This window comes from Oratosquilla oratoria, chromosome 41 (genome assembly GCF_046742065.1).
Source record: "Oratosquilla oratoria isolate Oo_2021 chromosome 41, ASM4674206v1, whole genome shotgun sequence".
NCBI lineage: Eukaryota > Metazoa > Arthropoda > Malacostraca > Stomatopoda > Squillidae > Oratosquilla > Oratosquilla oratoria.
In genome coordinates, this window is record NC_134817.1 from 11,981,064 (window position 1) to 12,005,063 (window position 24,000).

At 46.3% G+C, this 24,000-nt stretch overlaps 1 protein-coding gene across 8 annotated transcripts in view; it reads right to left on the reverse strand.

Annotated features, from left to right (window-relative positions):
- The window catches only part of LOC143020964 (uncharacterized), a 198,534-nt gene that overhangs the window by 80,339 nt on the left and 94,195 nt on the right, over positions 1–24,000 (reverse strand). The window lies entirely within an intron of this gene.

The window sequence follows — 24,000 nt, forward strand, 5'->3', positions numbered from 1 at the left end:
GGAAGGAGGAGGAGAAAGAGGTAGGAGGAGGAAAATGAGGGAGGAGGAGGAAGAGGAAAGAGGAAGGAGGAAGAGGAAGCAGGAGGAGGAAGGACAAAGGAGGGGATGAAGGAGGAGGAGGATGGACAAAGGAGGGGGTGAAGGAGGAGGAGGATAGACAAAGGAGGGGGTGAAGGAGGAAGAGGAGGAGGGGTGAAGAAGGAAGGATAAGTAAGAGGAGGAAGAGGAGATGAAAAACGAAAGAGAAAGAGGAGGAGGGGAAGAGAGAAGGTGAAGAGAGAGGGAGAAGGAAGGGGAAGGAAAGGGAAGGAAAGGGAAGGAAGGAGGAGGAAGGAGGAGGAAGGATGAAGAAGGAGGATAAGGGAGAATGAGGATAAGATGAAGAAGAAGAAAGATCTACATTGCTTGATACTGAGGGTACATGTACAGTAAATATTGCAAACAATTAAAAATATACACATTGTTTTTTTTTGTAAAGAAAAAAAATAAATAAATAACAAAAAAAAAAAACAGAAAATGTAATCACTTCCTCCAAGAAGAAAAGCAAAACAGAAAATAAAAAACATACGAAAAAACGAAAGAAAAAATAAAAGATGACAGAGGAAGAAAAATGCGAAAGAAGGTAAAAGAAAAAGAAAAAAAGTGACGGAAAAGATAGAAGGAAAATATGAAACGAAAGAAAAGAAGAGGAAAAAAGGTGAGAAAAAAAAGAAGAAAAAATACAAAAGTGAAAGAGAAGAAAAATATGAAAAGAAAAGGAAAAAAATATGAAAAGAAAAGTAAAATATAAAAAAATACAGAAGTGACTGAAGGAAAACACGAACGAAAAGAAGAAAAGATGGAAAGAAGAAAAATATGAAAAAAAAAAAAAAAAGGTTCCCACAGCTATGGCCCGTCTTTAATAGCTCCCTGTTCCCATCGTGCCAAACCGAGGCCGCATCATCGCCGCCACCCACTTCTCCGAACTGACATAAGAACGCCTTGTCTTTACGAGTGCCACACTGTGCCACACAGTGCCAAACGCCATCCACACCACACCCATGCTCAGCCCAACAACACCGACTTGGCACAAGACACAACGAATAAACTAGTTCCGTTAAGGTTCTATAGGTTATTATTTTGTTGTTTGAGTATGAATTTAGTCAAAAAAAAAAAAAAAAAAAAAACTCACATAGCCACACAAAATTTGAAACATATGTCGTGCATACTGAAGCACTGTCAGATACAGTGCCAAACAGTCCCCTCGGGCACTTATGCCATTAAAAGCAATCACTCGCACAATCACTGTCGAATGTTGTATGCATTTGAACAACAGCCTATTAAGAGTCATTGTATGCTGTGTTATACATGGGCAGTTGACCTCTATTGACCCAGCGGCACTATTTACTATTTCGGTCCCAAACGTTCGCAATTCTTTCCGAAACGTTTCTATTTCACTCTGGAACGTTTATCATTATGGAACGTTTTCATGGTAACACCAGCAAAAAAGTTAACTAATTTATACTAGCGGCGGTCCAATTACTATGCAAATCAAAGGAGGCGTTCACATGCAACCGCGCATTTTTTCTTGACTATGTGGTACCGCGCGGTTCAAACCGCTGGTGTGAATACGGCCTAAGTGCCGCCAGGCTATTCTAATCAAACACACGTGGTACCCTTTACCCCATCTTTAGTGGTAAAGGGAGTTGAAGATCAAAATAGCAACACGGATGCACCATGACATTAGAAAACCGTTTACAATCGCGATCTTAGTAACTAACGCACATTCGGGGACTGAAGTTCATGCACATCGCTTAAACCACGAGAGAAACAGATCAAAACAACATAATCTGTTTAACAATCCATGGAAACCATCTGCTGGGATAATGGCATCAAGACGAGGACACATTGTACACCAACTTCAAAACTTCAGCCAGCACGGGAGTTGACACGCGTTACACTAACCACCAAGACAGAATGAACTCAGCAAAACGGCTCCGCGCACGAGAACCGCCGCCGCCACCTCCGGCGGTAGCGCCAGCGACCGAGCGACCGACTTCGGTCGTCCCGACAGTCGCGCTCCTCACCACAACGCTCGCGACGACTCACGAGGAGAAGTGACGACGCAGTCGGGGGGAAAACAACAACAACGATGGTGACGACAACAGTGTGGCTTGTTAGGCGTCCCCGGTACCACATGGCGCCACGACCGTGGCTCATACGCCCATCCCCACCCCCCGGGCCATCCACCCCCCACTCCTACCCCCTCACGTCCTTCCTAGGGCGTCTTCTCTGGTTCCTCTTCGATCGGTCTCTCTCTTTCTCTCTCTCTCTCTCTCTACTGTGTGTGTGTGTGTGTGTGTGTGTGTGTGTGTGTGTGTACAAAGTTCACTAAGCAAAACAAATGCCATAACATTCGTGGAACTTATAACAAAATGCCATCATATATCTATCCTACGGTAGTCATGTTCAAACAAAACACTTAAAAGATTTTCGCTATAATCACTAATAGTCTCCACTGCATGGAAATTAATTTAGAATACAATAAACATGTTTTACCTTTCCCGCTTGAAAACCAAAACTAACACAAAGGAAATATTTGACAAATATGCGACAGCTATTTACGAAGTTATAAATAATTACTAGTCCATTTACAAATAAACTGCGAACGTTTATTTTGTCTTCCGACCATTCTAGTGGACAGATCCCCTCGACCATTCACTCCAACCCACCCGTGAAACGACACCATCTTCATAAACTGTCGAGATAAATTCAAGACCAAAGATCAAGCGAGAGGTAGATTACCCAGCCCGCTACATGAAATGTTCCACGGAATGTTGTTGTTATTCTTGATGTTGATCTATATCATGCAATGGTCTGCATGGGCGTTTCCCTACATCCCTACTCACCAGGTCTTGTGCCTGTCACACACACACAATGACAATGTCGTCAAATTCCAAATTCTAGATAACTGTCCCTTGTTGAGGTTTGCAAACCAACAATTTTGGAGCGTTAAGGTAACCTAGATCCTGGCGTCTTAATCAGATGACCAGAGTATACTAAGTCCATTTCTCGAACCTGTACTTCATCCTCGAGAGAGATCGACCTCGTCCACAGCCTCCACAGTCTTCCCCCTCATCTCCTCATCAGGGTTTGCCCATCCATTCCCAATCCTAGGTCCTCCTCTCTCGAATCCTTGATCCTCCCTAATTCTTCGAAGTCTGAAGGCTAGGGGGTGGGGGAGTGGGGAGTGGGAAGAGGGTGGGGGGAAGTGGGGGGAGTGTGGGAGGAGGTTCCCAACCCCCTGGTACTCGAAGAACAGAGTACCAATTGCCGATCAGTGGATTACATAGTGATACACAGCCATTCCATGATACCAAAAACCTTCACATGCAGAACTCACCACCATCCACACAACCTTACCAACCCCGATGAAGCCACCGTAGGTGAGGTACTGAGGCTGTATTGTTCCTCAGGGGATACGCCGGTCCTGTAGTAGACCATTAAAGCTGAAGTACAATTGTAGTAAATCATGCCAACAGGAGACATTTTGGCCCCTACCGAGGTCAGACGAACAAACGCAACACAGAAAAAAAAACACGCAAACAAAACACAACAATCAACTAACAAGGATACAGCATTTCTTCTTCCGTGTTGTTTATCGCAGCGCATTCTAAAACTTCGAACCATTAACAAACAAATCACAACTTCGGGGGGAGGGGGAGTTGATTCTATGACACGTCATGCTCACCACCCCGAATCCAATCCCATCAAATATTTGGATCCTACAACCATCTTCCACTCTCACGGAAGAGTTCTCTGCATCCACGGTTGACACTGTGGGGCTTGGAACTATACCTTAGTATACAAAGAACCAAATATAACTCAAACACAACCAATATTTCAGGATAAACTTTCACTTTAAACACCCCATTTTTGGGGGGTGTCCCGCCCCATTCCACCTTCACTACACCTTAATATATTCAGTATTTCATGTACCTATTATAAAACCCATATTTGGGGGCATACATTCAGTGTTAAGTCCCTTTTCTGGATCCCCCCCCCTCAGCCGCATGTAAGCAAACCTGGACCAGGAGAGTGGACCAGTGGGTCAGTGCCGCACCGCAACCGCACCAGCTGCTGCCGCAGCCGCAATCTAAAGGGCCTTTCATTCATTCATCCACTTAGCTCTCTTCCTTCCGTTCACAGCTCCTCCACGAACCTCCCGCTCTCTTTCCTTGCCTCTCTCTCCCAACATCACCTCCCGTACCTACTCTCTCCTCCCAATTAACCTTGTCACTATTACATTCTCCTCTTCCTTCTGATGTCATACCAGAAAATACACATAATCAAATAAAAATTACAAACAATAAAATTATATAAAATACAAATATACATTCTATCTATATACCATGAACTTTTTCCACCTTATAAGGGAGGTAGCCAAGTCAAAGCCACGGGCCTACTCCCACCCATTCCACTCCCGTCCACCACCCTTTCCTCACTCCCATCTTAGCTCCTCATGGATGATGGGTCATCCCTGAATTCCGCCCACTGTCCTGGGTTAGAAGCAATGCAGCAAGACACAGTATACATGAATACATAAAACATTACAAATATGTATATATATACATTACAAAAATAAGAAAAATACACAACTAAAAAATACATAGAATAAAAAAATAAACTTTTCAAATATGTACAATGGAGACACATTTGAATGCTCGTCTGTATAGACCCCCATACAGTAATGCACAGCCCAATGCAAGCTAATTACGCGGAACCTTACAGAAGGAGACGTGGGTCCTCATTAGGAACGCCACAAACAAGTTTCGCTACACCCAGAAACCAACGAACCTGCTTACCTACATACATACATACCACCTCCTCTTCCTCTTCCTCTTCCGCCTTCTCCCTTCATCCTTTCTCTCTCTTTTTTATAATTTCTTTTGATTTCCTTAGTCGGGGAGAGGAGAGGGGGAGAGGGGGAGAGGGGGAGAGAAATACCGTTCATTATACACACCCACAAACATCCCTCCCACGTCCCCTTCCCCCAAGCGGCATGATGCAAGCTTCCCAGGAGTAATTAACTCTTAATTATCATTTTCTCTCATTACCGCTGTTGCTGCTACTACTCGAAAGTTTTAACTGTTCTCAGTCGTTAATGGGATATCGCTTTCCTGTGTGTGTGTGTGTGTGTGTGTGTGTGTGTGTGTGTGTGTGTGTGGTTTTTCTACTCCCTTTTAAAGGGACATACATCCCTACTTACGTCTCTGCCCCCTTAAAACCCCTTATTTACTGACTCCCCCTAAGGCCATAATACGACCAGATCACCCTATATACACCCCCTTAAGGACGCTTCCTTCCACCCTGGAAGCCTTCCTTACCTGGTGGCGCTGTCCCTTTTTACTCAGGCAGCCGTCAGGCGATTCTAAAGATTTCACTCCTTCCCCCCTTAAAATAAATATAAATATATATATACATATATATATATATATATATACATATATATATATATATATATACATACATATATATATATATATATATATACATACATATATATATATATATATATATATATACATATATATATATATATATATATATATATATATAAATCCTACCTACTTGGACGACCCAGCCTCCCTTCCTCCTCCTCTCTCCCTAACGACCTCCAACTCAGCCAGGTTGATCCTGAAGGCTCGCAGGGGGATCCCAAGTCCCCCTCTGCTGAATCCTTCGTGACAGATCTCTCCACTTCTGAAAATCAAAACTGCAACCTGCACCTTTCTCAGAATCCACTGAGGTATCTTTCAACTTTGGGGGCAGTGATATTATACATATAGCATATATACAGTGTATATCATATATATATATATATATATATATATATATATATATATATATACACACACACACACACACATACATGAACTGCAGTGTTTTTACAACAATGATTGTGAACACAAAATCACACAATACAAAAATAAATTACATAAAAGTAAACAAAAATAAAACAAATAAACAAATAATTAGATAAATAAGATACTGAGTACCCCTAACCCTCTCATTACTATCCATGATACACATTTTCTTCTATTTGCCGTCAAACGATTTTTTTAAGGAACCCCCCCCCCGAATCTCGATGGACCCATCTTAACCATGCTATGAACATAATTCTGGCTGCCGCCAGGCGATTTTATTCATCAGATGGAAAAACCAGCCTTCATGGCACACCTGAAGATAACAGCAATGGTACGACGTGGCACGAGGTGGCACGAGGTGGCACAACGTGGCACCCTTATAAGCCAGGGAATTGGAATTATGTTTTTACTCTGGCTACCGTCAGGCGATTTTATTCAGCTAAAAAAATAGCTTCCCACACAAAATGGATTAATCGTCACTGCCGCAACGACCTATCTGCGGTGCTGTGCCGCACACAACCGCAGCCGCAATTCCTGCGGTTCCCAATATGTCGCAACCTACTTCTGGTGGTTCCAGTCCTCTTCCTCTTCCTCCTCCTCTCCACCTCTTCTTCCTCCTCCTCCTCCCCCTCCTATAACCATTTGTAACCACAACATGTCCCCCCTCCCTCCCTCTTTACTCCTCCTTGCCCCTCCCTTAGTCTATTCCATCTATTCCTTCTCCAAAGTTATCTATTCCATTCCACTTTTTAACACGCACGTACCTCTCAATTCTTCTCCAGACTGACCTCACCTCCCTTCCCACTCTCCCTCCCTCCCCTCCCCCTCCCTTCTCTCCTCCTCTCTCTTCCTACCCACCCCCTCCCCCTCCCTTTATTTCTCTTTTTTTTTCTCTATCAGATCATCAGCCGTTTGGAGTCCACTACTAAACAAAAACCTCCCTTAACACCTCCCACCAACCTTGCCCACGTAACTCCTGCAAACTTCCCCCACCACACCTGTTCCATGAGACCCCCCTCGCTCCCGGCGTCCTTCTGCGTCTTCCAAGGACTCCTCCTCTTCTTCCTCCTCCTCCTCCTCCTCGCCCTAAGACCATTTCAAAGCCAGAGATAAGGACCGGTCAACCATAAGGGAGATAAGGGAGGGAACGGAGGGAGACAAGGAGGAAGGGATAGAGAGAGGGAGGAATCGAGGATGGAGGGAACGGAGGGAGGGGTGGTGGGAACGGAGGGAGGGGTGGTGGGAACGGAGAGAAGGAGGGAGGGAGGGAGGGAGACAATGAGGTTGGGGAGGAGAGAAGGAGGGTGTGGAAGAGGGGAGAAAAGGAGGGAGGGAGGGAGAGGGAGGGAGGGAGAGGTGGAGGGAGACAATGAGGTTGGGGCGGAGAGACGGAGGGTGTGAAAGAGGGGGGAAAAGGAGGGGGGGAGGGAGAGGGAGGGAGAGGGAGTGGATGAGGAAGAGGGTGAGACGGAATGAAGGAGAGAGATCAGGACGACGGTACGGACAGAGGGAAAGGGAGAAGGGTAGAGGAGGGAGACGGGATGGGAGGGAGGGAGACGGGAGGGTAGGGGAGGGAGAGGGTAGGAGAGGGTAGGAGAGGGGAGGGAGAGGGTAGGAGAGGGGAGGGAGAGGGGAGGGGAGGGAGAGGGGAGGGTAGGGTAGGAGAGGGGAGGGAGAGGGTAGGGTAGGGGAAAGAGAGGGTATGGGAAGGGAGGGAGAGGGGAGAGGAGGGAGAGGGTATGGGGAGGGAGACGGTATGGGGAGGGAGAGGGTAGAGTAGGGAAGGGAGAGGGTAGGAGAGGGGTGGGGAGGGAGAGGGTAGGGGAGGGAGAGGGTAGGGGACGGAGAGGGTAGGGGAGGGGACGGAGAGGGTAGGGGAGGGGACGGAGAGGGTAGGGGAGGGGAGGGATAGGGTAGGGGAGGGGAGGGAGAGGGTATGGGGAGGGAGAGGGTATGGGGAGGGAGAGGGTAGGGGAGGGAGAGGGTAGAGGAGGAAGAGGGAAAAAAACACTATCGTATAGACATTATACATTTCCTTTCTAAATGATCCCTCCCCCTCCCCTCCCCTCCCTCCACTTAACCCTCTCCTTAATGATCACTGACAATCGTACGACACATACACCCTTCACAAGAACGGTATCAACGCTGCCGTCGCAACAAGAGCACTCTTTATCACAAAGAGCGGGAGATAAAGAGGAGAAGAGGATACACCAGCCGTGGTATCGTCGATAAAGGAACAGGTTCTTTGGTACAGGAAGGGACAAAAGTTCCTGTCCCATTGTAAGGAATTCATTAAGCAAATATAGATTCTATGGAGGATTGTGGTATATGTTTCCATCCTCTTGGATTTCCCCCAGAATACATCCACGTGGTCGCCCTTAGTACATCAGGGTAGAACCAATTGAAAATAATAAAAACGTATGCCACATCATGATAAATAGAAATTAATTAATTACACACACATTATATACTGTATATACACCAACCCATGAGAGACGGAGCGAGAGACAGACAGACAGACAGACAGACAGAGAGACAGCTGGCACCCTACACGTGGGAGCAGTACTTAAATCCCCACTGGCTAGCAACAGACGACGACTGAGTAGCCAACCCACCACTGGACTGATGACGTCACACAATGACGCCACAAAAGTAAATAAAAACTTCCTTCTCCCATCCAAGCCCAGTAGCTCCATCCTTTCCCCCCCCCATCTCCCCACCGACCTTGTGCATCCTCTTCTCCCACATCCCTACATCCTCTTCTCCCCCCTCTCCTTCCTTCCCTACATCCTCTTGTCCCCCCTCCCATTCCTTCCCTACATCCTCTTCTTCCCCCCTCCCTTTCCCTATCCTCTTCTCCCCTTCCACTCCCTTCCCTACACCCTCTTCTACCCTTACCCTCCCTTTCCCTACCCTTCCCCTCCCTTTGCCTATCCTCTTCTCCCCTCCCTTCCCAACATCCTCTTCTCCCCCCTCCCCTCCCTTCCCTACATTCTCCTCTCCCCATTCCCCTATCCTCTTCTCCTCCCTCCCTTCCCTACATCCTCTTCTTTCCCCTCCCTTTCCCTATCCTCTTCTCCCCCCTCCCCTCCCCTCCCTACATTCTCTTCTTCCCCATTCCTCTATACTCTTCTCCCCCTCCCCTCCCTACATTCTCTTCTCCCCCCTCCACCCTTTCCCCGATCCTCGTCTCCCCCCCTGTACCCCCCATCCCCTCCTCTGCATCCTCTTGAAAGTAAATCCCAACCAGCATAGGATTACTAAGAGAGTCCTATGCCTGCAGGTCCTTAAGGATACTTTAAACGCTACATGGAGCCCCGTGACCCTTTCAAGGTTAACACATTTAACCTGGCTAATGCTAAACGAGCACTTAACCAACTATGATAACTCTCCTATTCAGCAAAGTTAAGTAATTTCCATCAATCATCTATCCCTATTTATATCTAATCTTAATCTTTATTAATATCTATATTCAATCTTACATTAATTTTTATCTTCATTTATCTATTTTGTAATAAGTTTCATGCTTAATACTCATTTTTACATTACTTTCCATATCTCTTATTTTTTATAATTTCATACTATCAATTTTTTTTACTTATTGTATTTCTAAGGGGAGTAAATTTTTAAAGACTATTAGCACGTAAAGTGGACATTGGTTTGATGCTGTCTGTCTGTCTGTCTTTTTGTCTGTCTGTGTCTGTATGTCTCTTTGTGTTTGTCTGTTCACGGTCCCTCAACTAACTCACCATTTGGTGAAACTTCCTTTGATTATTTTATCAAATGCTGCCCGGTTTATGTTTATCTCATAGTCACCCCCCGCCTATGACCCCCCCCGGGGGGGGGGGCGTGGCAACAGCGTTCTATATTTCCTATGTTAGAAAAAGAGACACTGATGAATGTAAATGGTTTCCATGTAAACAATGATTCCTTACTCTGTGTATGTGTGTGCACGTGCGTGTACGCTTTACACACATATATACACATACAACACGCGCACACACATGCATGCAGAGGAAATAGATTTCGCGTTAAAAGATGTCAAAAAGTGAGACACTTCCCCCCCCTTTCTTCTCCCCCTAGGGGGGGACGGGGGACGGGAGAGTGTCACTCGCTGTCACCAGAGGGGAAGAGTTCCGCCCTACAACTATGGGAGAGAGGGAAAAGGTGGTGGAGGGCATGGAGGGGGAGAGGAGAGGACGAGAAGGGGGGAAGAGGAAAGGAAGAGAGGGTGAGGGGGAAGAGGGGGAAGGGGAAGAGAGGGGAGGGGGAAGAGAGGGGAGGGGGAAGAGAGGGGAGGGGGAAGAGAGGGGAGGGGGATGACAGGGGAAGGGGAAGAGGGGGAAAGGGGAAGAGGGGGGAAAGGGGAAGAGGGGGAAGAGGAAGAGGGGGAAAGGGGAAGAGGGGGAAGGGGAAGAGGGGGAAGGGGAAGAGGGGGAAAGGGGAAGAGGGGGAAGGGGAAGAGGGGGAAGGGGAAGAGGGGGAAAGGGGAAGAGGGGGAAAGGGGAAGAGGGGGAAAGGGAAGAGAGGGGGAAAGGGGAAGAGGGGGAAAGGGTAATAGGGGGAAGGGAAGAGAGGGAGAAAGGGGAAGAGAGGGGGAAAGGAGAAGAGAGGGGGAAAGGAGAAGAGAGGGGGAAAGGAGAAGAGAGGGGGAAAGGGGAAGAGGGGGAAAGGGGAAGAGGGGGAAAGGGGAAGAGGGGGAAAGGGGAAGAGGGGGAAGGGGGGAAAGGGGAAGAGGGGGAAGGGGGGAAAGGGGAAGAGGGGGAAGGGGGGAAAGGGGAAGAGGGGGAAGGGAAGAAAGGGGCAAGGGAAGATAGGGGGAAGGAGAAGAGAGGGGGAAGGAAAGACGGAAATGGAAGAGAGGGGGAGGGGAAGAGACGGGGAGAGGGGGGCAGAGAGGGGGAAAGGGGAAGAGGGGGAGGGGAAGAAGGGGAGGGGAAGAGGGGGAGGGGAAGAAGGGGACAGAGAGGGGGAAAGGGGAAAGAGGGGAGGAAAGAGAACATGAGAGATAGGGTGGAAACGGAGGGGGCAGGTATGGGGGGAAGTAAGAGAAGGAACAGGAGGTAGATATAGAGGGCGGCGAGGGGAATCCAGGGGGAATGGGGAGTTGAAGGACTGGAAAGAGGACGAGGAGGGGGGAGGTGTAAGAGGTGGAGAGAGAGAGAGAGAGAGAGAGAGAGAGAGAGAGAGAGAGAGAGAGAGAGAGAGAGAGAGAGAGAGAGAGACGGGAGTGGATTGGGAGGTATCCTAGGACGTGCACTGTATTCGTAGATAAGGCTGGGAATAAAAGTCTGAGATGAAAAGATTTTTTTTTTTTTTTTGGGGGGGGGAGGAGTAGGAGATAGAAGCGAGAGGGAGAAAGCGGACTATTTTATAATTACTGTATTATCATTATCATTATTATTATTATTATTATTTTACAGTTGAGGATAAAACCATTTCCCTAAAGAAAGGATTACAAAAGAGAGCAGTGCTAAGGATTAGAGAGCAGGAGGACTAAAGAGAGCAGATCCAAGACCATTTGGGTAAAAGGAAAAAAAAATGTGGGGGTGGGAGATAGGAGGGAAGGGAGGGGAGGAGAGGGGACAAAGGGAGGAGGAAGGTGGGGGAGGAGAGGGGACAAAGGGAGGGGGAAGGTGGGGAAGGAGGGGGGTGAGGAGGAGGGGGGAAGGAGGGGGAGGAAGGGAGAGGGGGGAAGAGAGGGGGGTGAGAGAGGGAAGTGAGGGGAGAGAGGGAGTGAGGAGTGAGGGGGAGGGAATGAGGGGGAGAGAGGGAGAGAGGGAGGGGGAAGGGAAGTGAGGGGGGAAGTGAGGGGGAGAGAGGGAAGTGAGGGGTAGAGGGGGGGGGAGAGGGGGAAATGAGGGGGAGAGGGGGAAATGAGGGGGAGAGGGGGAAATGAGGGGGGAGGGGGAAGTGAGGGGGGAGAGGGGGAAATGAGGGGGAGAGGGGGAAATAAGGGGGAGAGGGGGAAGTGAGGGGGAGAGGAAGAAGTGAGGGTGAGAGGGAGAAATGAGAGGTGAGAGAGAGAAGTGAGAGGTGAGAGGGAGAAGTGAGGGGGAGAGAGGGGAGTGTGGGGGAGAGGGGGAAGTGTGGGGGAGAGGGGGAAGTGTGGGGGAGAGGGAGGAGACAAAAAACAAATGAGACTAATCTGCATGATTCAAACAGACACTGCTGCACCATGTGGCCCCATAGTGTTCACTTGATCACTGGACACGTCACTGTATGACGCATGATAACGTCAGCGAATTGTTGACAAGTGGCTGAATGACTCTGTGTGTGTGTGTGTGTGTGTGTGTGTGTGTGTGTGTGTGTGTGTGTGTGTGTGTGTGTGTGTGTGTGTGTGTGTGTGTGTGTGTGTGTGTGTGTGTGTGTGTGTGTGTGTGTGTGTGTGTGTGTGTGTGTGTGTGTGTGTGTGTGTGTGTGTGTGTGTGTGTGTGTGTGTGTGTGTGTGTGTGTGTGTGTGTGCAATCTTTCACGTTCTCTGATGTAGAAAACGAAGAAGACGAAGATGCAGAGATCAAATGTTTAATGACGTCATTTCATCGAGAAGGGGCAAGTAATTTGCAAACACTCTCTCTCCCTCACTCACTCTCTCTCTCTCACTCTCTCTCACTCTCTCTCTCTCTCTCTCTCTCCCTCCCTATCTCTCTCTCTCTCTCTCTCTCTCTCTCTCTCACTCCCTATCTCTCTCTCTCTTCCCCTGTCTCCGTAAGAACCCTACTGGATAGGATCAGAGTAGGAATAATTCCAGCATATGCTTGCATGCATATATATATAAACACACTTGTACACACACACACACACACACATATATATATATATATACATAGAGAGAGAGAGAGAGAGAGAGAGAGAGAGAGAGAGAGAGGAAGTAAAGAGGCGACGGCGATGACAACGTCGCCCAAAGAAACGAGTTTATGAGGCGCCCCCCTCCCCCCACACTCATCACCCTCCACCCCTGGGGGCAAGTTCAAGCGTACCCGCGGGGCGGATTCCTGGTGTCTGCCCCCCCCTTCACCCCCGGGGAAGGGGGAGAAGGGCAAGAGTAGTCTCGTCGTTGCGCAAGGTCATGAAGGGGGGAGAGGGGGGAGGGGAGAGGGGGGAGGGGAGAGGGGGGAGGGGAGAGGGGGGAGGGTGACGCCGACGCCAGTGTCGTCGTCTGCTGGCAGGGCAGGACAAGACGCACCCCCCACCTCCCTACCCCTGCTTCTGGTGCCGGAGGGGGGGGGGTGAGGGGCGCTCGTGCCAGGGCCTACCTACCAGGTATACAGGGTGGGAGTTGGAGAGGGAGGAGGAGGAGGAGGGGAGGAGGAGGAGGGGAGGAGGAGGAGGAGGGGAGGAGGAGGAGAGGGAGGAGGAGGAGAGGGAGGAGGGGGAGTAGGAGAGGGAGGAGGAGGAGGGAGGAGGGGGAGGAGGAGAGGGAGGAGGGAGAGTAGGTGAGGGAGGAGGGGGAGGAGGAGAGGGAGGCGAGGGAGGAGGAGAGGGAGGCGAGGGAGGAGTGGGAGGAGGAGGAGGGGGAGGAGGAGGGGGAGGAGGAGGGGAGGAGAAGGGGGAGGAGGAGGGGAGGAGGGGGAGGAGGAGGAGGGGAGGAGGAGGAGGGGAGAAGGGGGAGGGGAGGAGGAGGAGAGGTAGGAGGAGGGGGAGGAGAGGTAGGAGGAGGAGAGGCAGGAAAGATGGTGAGGGAAGGGAAAGGGAAATGAGAAGAGGGAATGGAGAGGGTGATAAGAAGAATAGGGAGGGAGATGATGATGACGAGAAGGAGAAGAGGGAGAGGGATGAGGAGTGCGAGGGGGATGAGGGAGGGGGTGAGGGAAGGGAGGAGGGAGGATGCGTAGGAGGAGGTAAGGAAAAAAGGAAGGTAAAGAGGAGGAAAGGAGGGGGATGAATTGGAGTGGGGGAGAATGGTGAAGGGAGAAAGGTTGAGAAGGAGGGGGAAGGAGGGGGTGGGTGGAGAAAATGGGAATACAATCAAGGGAAACGTAAACAAGGAAAGGAGAGAACCCGCGGAGAGGAAGAGAGAAGGAGAGTAGAAGAGCGGCGGACTATATGAGAGAGGGGGGGGAGACAAGAACAAGAGCAGACGAACGATGATAAGAGAAGAATGGAAAACACGTATGAACGTGCGGTGGTATATCCGGACACATCGTGTAGAGGGAGGGAGGGAGGGGAGGAAGGAGGAGAGGGAGGGAAGGAGGAGAGGGAGGGAAGGAGGAGAGGGAGGGAAGGAAGGAGGAGAGGGAGGGGAGGAAGGAGGAGAGGGAGGGAAGGAATGAGGAGAGGGAGGGAAGGAATGAGGAGAGCTAGGGAAGGAGGAGAGGGAGGGAAGGAGAAGAGGGAGGGAAGGAGGAGAGGGAGGGAAGGAGGAGAGGGAGGGAAGGAGGAGAGGGAGGGAAGGAGGAGAGAGAGGGAAGGAGGAGAGGGAGGGAAGGAGGTGAGGGAGGGAAGGAGGTGAGGGAGGGAAGGAGGTGAGGGAGGGAAGGAGGTGAGGGAGGGAAGGAGGTGAGGGAGGGAAGGAGGTGAGGGAGGGAAGGAGGTGAGGGAGGGAAGGAGGTGAGGGAGAGAAGGAGGTGAGGGAGGGAAGGAGGAGAGGGAGGGAAGGTGGTGAGGGAGGGAAGGAGGTGAGGGAGGGAAGGAGGTGAGGGAGGGAAGGAGGTGAGGGAGGGAAGGAGGTGAGGGAGAGAAGGAGGTGAGGGAGGGAATGAGGTGAGGGAGGGAAAGAGGAGAGGGAGGGAAGGTGGTGAGGGAGGGAAGGAGGAGAGGGAGGGAAGGAGGTGAGGGAGGGAAGGAGGTGAGGGAGGGAAGGAGGTGAGGGAGAGAAGGAGGTGAGGGAGGGAAGGAGGTGAGGGAGGGAAGGAGGTGAGGGAGGGAAGGAGGTGAGGGAGGGAAGGAGGTGGGGGAGGGAAGGAGGTGGGGGAGGGAAGGAGATGAAAGGGAAAGAGGAGAGGGGAAGGAGGGAAAAGGTGGGGATAGAAGTGGGGGGAGTGAGAGAAGGCAGGGGAAGGAGGGAAAAGAGGGAGGGGAAGGGAAGGGAAAGGGGAAGGGAAGGGAAAGGGGATGGGAAGGGGAAGGCAAGGGAAGGGGAAGGCAAGGGGAGTGGGAGGGGAAGGCAAGGGGAAGGCAAGGGGAGTGGGAGGGGAAGGGGAGGGGAAGGGGGAGGAGAAGAGAAGGAGGGAGGTGATGGGAAAGGAAGGAAAAATAGGGAAAGGAAGGAAAATAGGGAAAGGAAGGAAAAAATAGGGAAAGGAGGGACAGGGAAGGAAAAATTATAATTCAGCGTCCGAAGAGGATGAGATATAAGGAGGGGGGTGGGAGAAGAGGAGGAGGAAGAGATAGAAGAAGAAGAAGAAGACGAAGAAGAAGAAGACGAAGAAGAAGAAGAAAAGAAGAAGAAGAAGAAGAAGAAGAAAAGAAGAAGAAGAAGAAGAAAAGAAGAAGAAGAAGAAGAAGAAAGGCAGGTTGGGGTCGGAAACCTTAATTAATTAATTAGCCTTTCGCGTCACACAGACTTGCGGTCCCGACAAGGCGCTCCTCCTCCTCTTCTTCCTCCTCCTCCCTCCTGCTACAGGTGAGTGAATGGAGGAGGAGAGCGGGTGTTGGTCTCCAACTTTGGCTGGTGACACACATTTTGTATACTACTGCGTGATGTTGTGTACCGGGTGGCTATAAGAAATCAAAGTCAATTGGTGGAAAATACACTGCAATCTCTGATACCACTAACAACTAATGCGTGTGTATACAAAGAGAGCTGGCTCTCAACTGACGCCAAGCTGCCAATTTGGCGCGAACAGACATACATCGCATTTGCGATATCCAATATAATTACAATATAGTCTATTCGGGTCTGTTAAGGACCAAGTGGTATCTTAGTTTATCGAAATCTAATCAGTTTCTCGGGGTTACAAGGTAAGGATAATTCCTCTTTAAAAATAAATAAATAAATAAAAAATAAATAAATAAAGTAATACTAACTAATAATAATGATAAATATCAGTATTATTTATAATAGTAATAATAATAATAAATAATAATAATAATAATAATAGCAATATAGATCAAAATAACTAAAAATAAAAAATAAAAATATTAATACAAATTATTATAATAATAATAATAATAATAATAATAATAATATTCAATGGAAAAAGAAAAAATAGTAAATATGAATAACTATAAATTAATTATAAAATAAAAATAACAATTATGATAATAAATATCAAATAAAAGAAAAAAAATGAAAAATTAGAAATAATTATATCAAATCAAAAGGCAAGCCCAAGCGAAGCGCTCGTGACGTCATTTCACGGGGGAGAGCTTCCGGGTAACCTAAACCTAATTAATCAACTGGTTATCTTTTTAACCAACTTGGCACGATATTTCTTTTATGTTTTTTTTTTCAGAGTCAATTGATGACAACGGATGATGATAACAACAATAGCAATAATATCAATTATAACAATAATAATGACGATAATAACAACAATAGCAACCATAATATTAAAGATAACGATAAGATAAAAACAATAATAATAATATTAATAACAATAATAATAATATTATAAAAAATAATAATAATAATAATAATAATAATATTATTAATAATAATATTAATAATAATAATAATAATAAAGAAATAAACGAGTAAAACCCAAAACCAGCTAAACCAAACCTGGAAAGCTGAGTCGTTGCGGTACGTGTAATTGGACCCGAATCGCCACCTCCGAAGAGATTAAATACATAAAAAAATAATAAATCCAATTAACACATAAATAGGTAAACGTGTAACTCGATCTAAATAACACGCGAATATAAACAAATAAACACGTTTTCAAACATAGATCATTATATATATATATATATATATATATATATATGTATGTATATATATATATATATATATATTTTTTTTTTATTTACACTAGTCTTCTTCTTTGGGAATCTATAAAATTCGGACTGGCTGTACTGCAGGTCCACCAGTCTAACCCATATAGGACGATACAGCCTCTACTACGTCCCAGTGACTTGGTCAGGTGTGTTATATATATATATATCTTGGGGGTGGTTCATTACTTCCATCTTCATAATTATATATATAAATATATATATATATATATATATATATATATATACACATATATATATAATTAGTGCAGTCTGCATCGTTTCCCATGGGGTTGGACCGGTGGACCAGTAATGGACCATCAGGCTGACCACTTTCACTTGCTATCGCTACAGTGCCAAGCGCCAAATGTCAATGAACTTGTTGACCCAACTGGACATAAACTACGCCAATTTTTTTTTTTTTTTTTTTTTTGGGGGGGGGGAGTGGGGTGGCCTCCATTCTCGGATTGAAATTACTAAAAGAACAATCAATCTTGCGAGACTGAAAACTTCATTCATTTCGACGCCAAACCAAGAAAGCGAAAGTAAAGCCACGGGGCAAAATCTCTCCTGCATGACAATACAGCACAAGAACATAAGGATGGAGGAGACTACACGAGACCATAAGGCCTACACTAGGCAGTTTCATGCCCCATCCCACCTTGTCATCCCTATCCATAAAGTTATCTGATCTTCTCTTAAAATAATCAATAATTTCAGCGCTCAATATATGATTAATGAGTCTATTCCAATCGTTAACCAATCTGCTCATAAGAGACAAATTCCTACACGGACAAAACCCCCTTTCCTATCAATGACGTGTTCACCCAAATGTGTGTGTGTGTGTGTGTGTGTGTGTGTGTGTGTGTGTGTGTGTGTGTGTGTGTGTGTGTGTGTGTGTGTGTGTGTGTGTGTGTGTGTGTGTGTGTGTGTGTGTGTGTGTGTGTGTGTGTGTGTGTGTGTGTGTGTGTGTGTGTGTGTGCGTGTGTGTGAATTTGTATTTACCTGGTTGTATTATACGGGAAAGGGGAGCTATGCTCGTGGTGACCCGTCTTTGTATCCCGCAACATCTAGTTTGTTTTCAAATTCTTGTATGGTGTTTCCACACACTACTGTTTCGTCCAATGTATGTGTGTGTGTGTGTGTGTGTGTGTGTGTGTGTGTGTGTGTGTGTGTGTGTGTGTGTGTGTGTGCGCGAGCGCGTGTGTGTGTGTGTTTGGCATGAGGCCCACGTCGGCACCTTTTCTTCCTCCTCCTTCGTGTTTGACCGGACGGGGTCGCCACCCGAGGGAGAAAGTGAAAGGAGGAGAGAGTACATGGGCAGAGTGGTGGTGGCGGTGGTGGTTGTGGTAGGTGGTGGTAGTACTAGTGGTGGTAGGTGGTGGGGGCAGCGGTACCAGTTGTTGTTGTTGTTGTTGTTATTGCTACTGTTGTGTTTGGAGGCGGTTCTATTGTTGTCGGTGTTCGTTTTGTTGTGGGTAGTAATGACGGTGGTGTTGACGGTGACCGTGTTGATGGTGACGCTGTTGAAGCCAACGATTGTGACTGTAATGATGGTGAGGGGGAAGAGATTGGGGAGTGTGTCTTGGAGTGGGTGGGAGAGGGGGGGTGGGGATGGGGATAGCCTAGGCCACCTCATTAATAACTATTTACCCATTACAACTAATTTAAGTCATTTAACAAAACACATAATAAAGTTTTGACAACATTCATGAATACAAAGTAAGGTAGTTAAAAGAAATAAATGTCAACATATTTGCAGTTTGCGGCAGTATCAAGTGCATTGTACAAAAATACAATACTTTCAGGGTGAACATTTATTTGCTACTGTTTAATGATTTTGAGTGTTTTGTCCTGAGTTTTGCCACTTCTCTTTAATATCAAGTGTTGATCAGTTTGCTTTGTTTTATGAAAAGCTTTTGTTCGTTTCATGAAAGAAAGCAACTGTTCATACACATACGTAGAACCAAACATCGACATAATCTTTGTGGTAAAATTTTTGAAGTTTTTAAACTTTACAGGATGGTATGAAAAAAAAAAAGAATCTCCACTTCAAAATATTTTGCCCCGAGTGTAATATTAGACTGCATTTTTTTTTCTTTTTTTTCTCAGAGTGTAAAATTAGGCTGCATGCTTTCTTCTGTCTTGGCAACATCAAAGGAAAATGGTGCTAAAAAGTGCGAATTGATGTTCAAAAGATGAGATATCACAATTTTTTTTTTATTCCTTTGACAACATTTCCAGGTGGGTGTCATAATTGGAAAAGCCAAGTATAGACTCATTATTGATAGTGTTTTTCGGCTTTTTCCACGCAGGAAAATGAGCTTAAATTTAATTTGACTATTGTGACCTTATTTTTGTAATGAAGCCCTTGATGTCATGATACAATTGAGTGATTTGATGAGTTTGTTTTGACCTTGTAAAATTCACATTAAGGTCAGCTAACTGCGCAGTAACATCCACAGAACAAGCTAAAACCTTGGAGACAGCTGTCTTCTTTGATTTCATCTGTGTTTTGACCTTTCATCTCCTAAAACATAATCATTTCCTGTTTCAAAAAATAGAATCTTGTCAGCATTTTGTGACTTGACAACCAGCGGACTTCTGTCTGTGAACTGGTTATGCAGATCTTCCAACAACTGCCTGGACGGACATAATTCATCGTCTTAGCATAAACTTTACATAAAAACATAAGAATGAAGGAGACTGCAAGAGACCATAAAACCTACACTAGGCAGTTCCATGTCCATTACCACCCGTCATCCCCATCTATTACGTTGTCTAACCGTTCAAAACAATCGATAGTTTCAACGCTCACTACATGGTTTCTAAGCGTATTTTCATTCACTGACCTCTCTATTGGTGAACCAGTTCTTGCCTATTTACTTCTTAAATCTAAAATTTGCTGATGAATAATATAGTGAAAATGTACAAATGATGAATTTGGATGCAAGTATTTTACATTTGTTCGTAACTTGATAGCAACATCATATTAGTAGCACCGTCAATAGGCAAGCTTGTAACTGAGAATGGCGACGCGGCATGATCGGTGTCCACAATTGTTGCATCTCCACGTACCGTATCATCTTTGCGTACCACCTAGTGATACGATATGGTGCAACAGGGTATTGTACCCACTTGTTGCGTATCCGCCTGCTGTATTCGGATACACAACAAATGGGTACAATACCCTGTTGCACCGTAACGTATCACTAGGTGGTACGCAAAGATGATACGATACGTGGAAATGTAACAAGTGTAGACGCGGCTTAAGAAGATTTGAGAACGGATGAGGGTATGGAGGCAGACGGAGGGAGAGGAACATGGCAAGGATGAAGTATATAAGCTGTTCGTTTTCTGAAATTAGATGTACTTTGAGAATATCCTGGTAAGGACGAAACGTCAGTGAATAAAACTCCAAATGTTTTCGTGTTTAGCTAACCACCCTTCCACTCATAAGCATGCAAGTTTACTCAAATCAAAACCAGTCAATCAAAACTTGCTCAAATGTCTCAAAAATTATGTCCTGGTTTGTTGTAGCCTCATGCATTGGGATCAGTTCAATCAATTTTTCATAAATATTATATTCACTGTCCCAAGCCCTGATGAAGACTATTTTAGTCTCATTAATAGCAATATAATCTTAAAATGTAGTTTCATATCACTCTGCCATTTCATCATTCCGTTCATCAATAGTACCATATACCAAAGGCTTTTTCCCCTTACAAGGGAGGTAGCAAAAAAAAAAAAAAAAAACACTCCCACCCATTCCATCCCCCACACACTCCACTCCCCTCCACCCTCTTCCCTCCCTCTTATCTTGGCACCTCCTGGATGACGGGTCATCCCTGCATCTTGTCCACTGCCCTGGTTAATGAAATATACTGTATATCTCTAAGTGTTCTTTCTCTGGACTTTACAATTTCTACTCAAAGCAATCCTTCGGTTGAGTTCATAGCTTATCTGAAACGATATTCTCTTTCTGAATTTCAGAAAAAGGATTGTTGTTGTCTCAAATCACTCTTCAATTCCTCGATTTTTGAAACGCGCATTAAGCTTTCACATTGATTTTAAGATCTATGGTATGTTTCACAATGTCTTTTCAAATTGTAGTCTTTTGGCATGGCTATTCAATTATTGCAAAATAAAAAAATTGTTTCCGTTCACTGTTGTGCAAAAATACTGTAATTCCCAGTTGCTTTTTTAAATAATAGTCCTTCGTTCAATTTCCTTTTTCTCTAAGCTGGCTAAGCACTAGCCATTTTATTAGTATTTGGCAAAAAAAAAAAAAAAAAAAAAAAAAAAAAAAAAAAAAAAAATTATTATATATATATATATATTTTAATTACCCACTGTCGGAGAAACAAAGCAAAAGAAACAGACGAACTGTATATTTCGACCACTACTGTGGTCTTCAGCAGATGTAGTGGTCGAAATATACAGTTCGTCTGTTTCTTTTGCTTTTTTACTCCGACAGTGGGTAAATTAAAACATTTTACTAAATGTGCTACTACATTTTCGTCTTGTGAAATATATATATATATATATATATATATATATATATATCTTGATGGCGTAGTTGGTTAGTTACTTCGGCACTTGCCATGTGATCGCTGAGTTCGAGTCCTGGGCAGTACCACATTTCAATTTCTGCATGTGGCCCCATTAGATCTCCCGATGTTGATGGCTTAGAATTAAAGTGCATTGTGGTTGTTAAAATGTATCTCTAATCACTGGGACCATTCAGGGTTGTACATACATACATACATACATACATATATATATATATATATATGTTTTTTCACTTAAATAATATCATTGTAATTTTTCTTATGGAGATAAGACGTGCCCGCATTGTAGAAACCTTTTGCGGGTTTGATATGTGGGGGGCATACGAATAGGGTAGGCTAAAGTGTGGGTGGTCGGGGGGGGGAAGAGAGGAGAGAGAAAGGGGGATGGGGAGAGGGAGAGTGGGAAAGAGAGAAAGGGGGAGAGGGAGATGTTGAGGAGGAGGAGGCTGAGGAGAGAAGAAAGATGCTGAGGATGATGTTGAGGGGGAGGAGAGGAGTGAAGGAGGAGGAGGAGGAGGAGGAGGAGGAGGAGGAGAGGAGGAGGAGGAGAGGGAGGAGGAGGAGAGGGGAGAGGGAGGAGAGAAAAGGAGGAAGAGAGGGGAGAGGGAGGAGGAGAGGAGAGAAGGAGGAGAGGAGAGAAGGAGGAGAGGAGTGAAGGAGGCGGGAAGGAGGAGGAGGAGGAGGAGGAGGAGGAGGAGGAGGAGGAGGAGTAGGAGGAGAGGAGGAGGAGAGAGAGAGGGCCTCTGCTTCACCTGAACATTGATTTACTCCTTACGTAACCCATTCACTTGCTCCGCTCTCACTCTCAGTTTCCCACTCTCTCTCTCTCTCTCTCTCTCTCTCTCCCTCTCTCTCTCGCATCACTCCCCCCTCTCCCCCCTTCCCCCGGTCTGGCCTCCTCTCCCTCCCCCTCCCCCTCCCCCGACCCTTCCGGCTGGCTCTCCGCCTACGTAATCTTTCCAGCTGGCTTTGGTTGTTCCTCCTCCTCCTCCTCCTCGCTCTCCTTTTCTTCCTCCTCCTCGTCCTCATTTTCCTCCTCCCTACCATCCTCCTCTTAGCTCTTCTCCTCTTCCTCGCCCTCATTTTCCTCTTCTTCTTCCTCGTCCTCCTTTTCCTCTTCTTCCTCCTCGCCCTCTTCTTTTCTCCTCCTCCTCTTCCTCGACCTCCTCCTAGCTGTCATTCTCTTAGCCCTCGTCCCTCCTCTTCCTTCTTCCTCCTCCAACTTTTCTTTCTCCTACATTTACCTCCTCCTCCTCCTCCTCTTCTGATTTAATCTCACCCCTCTCTCTCCCTCTCCTTTCTCTCTCGCGCCCACCCGAGGCTCGTTTCTCGTTAGTCCAAGTTCACAACGAACGGAGGAGGAGGAGGAGGAGGAGGAGAAAAAAAAAGGCAAAGAAAAGTATTATGTGTGTAGCGACTGCCACTGAACACGTGAGCTTGCTTACGTGGGACCTCTTTGGTGTAAGACTTGCTACGTTCGACTGTGTCTGTGTGTTTGTGTGTGTCTGTGCCTGTGCCTGTGTGTGTGTGTGTGTGTGTGTGTTTGTGTGTGTGTGTGCGGGCGCGCCTGTGTGTGTGTGTGTGCGTGTGTAGTGGTGTGTACGCGGGTATATGTGCGTGTGTGTATGTACCTGTGTGTGTGTGTGTGTGTATTTGTGTGTGTACCTGCGTGTGTGTGTGTGCCTGTGTGTACGTGTGCAAGCATGTGTGTACGTAGTGTGCATGTGTGTACGTATGTGTGCATGTGTGTACGTGTGCGCGCGTATGAGTGCGTGTGTGTGTGTGTACGTGTGTGTACGTGTATGTGTCTGTATGTGCGTGTGTGTATCTGCGTGTGTGTACGTGTGTGTGTGTATGTGCGTGTGTGTGTGTGACAGACAAAGAGAAAGAGAGAAACATGAGCGAGGAGCCATAGTAAGGGCGAGTATTGGGAAAACAAACAACGTAAGCTGGAAATGAAGCGAACTGAATATAAAGGCGCAAAGGGGGATGAAGGATGAGAACAGAAGTGGGAAGACCAAATAAAAGTGAAGATCGAGAAGAGAAAAAATGTTTGTGATAGAAATCAGCTGATTATACAAAGGAAAGTAGGACTTTACTGTGTGTGTGTGTGTGTGTGTGTGTGTGTGTGTGTGTGTGTGTGTGTGTGTGTGTGTACGTGTGTGTGTGTGTGTGTGTGCGCGCGTGTGTACGTGTGTGTGTTTGTATGTATGTGTGCGTTTGTGTGTGTGTTTGTGTGTGCGTGCGCTGTGTGTGTGTGTGTGTGTGTGTGTGTGTGTGTGTGTGTGTGTGTGTGTGTGTGTACGTTCATGTGTAACCAACGGAATAAGAAATGGGCCATGTACAACTAGTGAACAAAAATATATAATAATAAATAGAAAATAAACATTTAAGCAAACATGGAGATAAATTTACAAACCATAAATGAAGAAGAAAAAAAAAAAAAAAGAGAACAGTAATGGGTTCCAGTGTTACTGTAGTTTCCCTGCCCTAATCAGAGCTCGATCTCTGACCTCCCACGTGAGAGGTCAAGACGCTATCCACTACAAACACGTACGCACAAAACAATGCACCATTATACAGACACAAACCAAAACACACAATAATGATAAGTCACCTCACTTAACATGTTTGTTACACTTTTC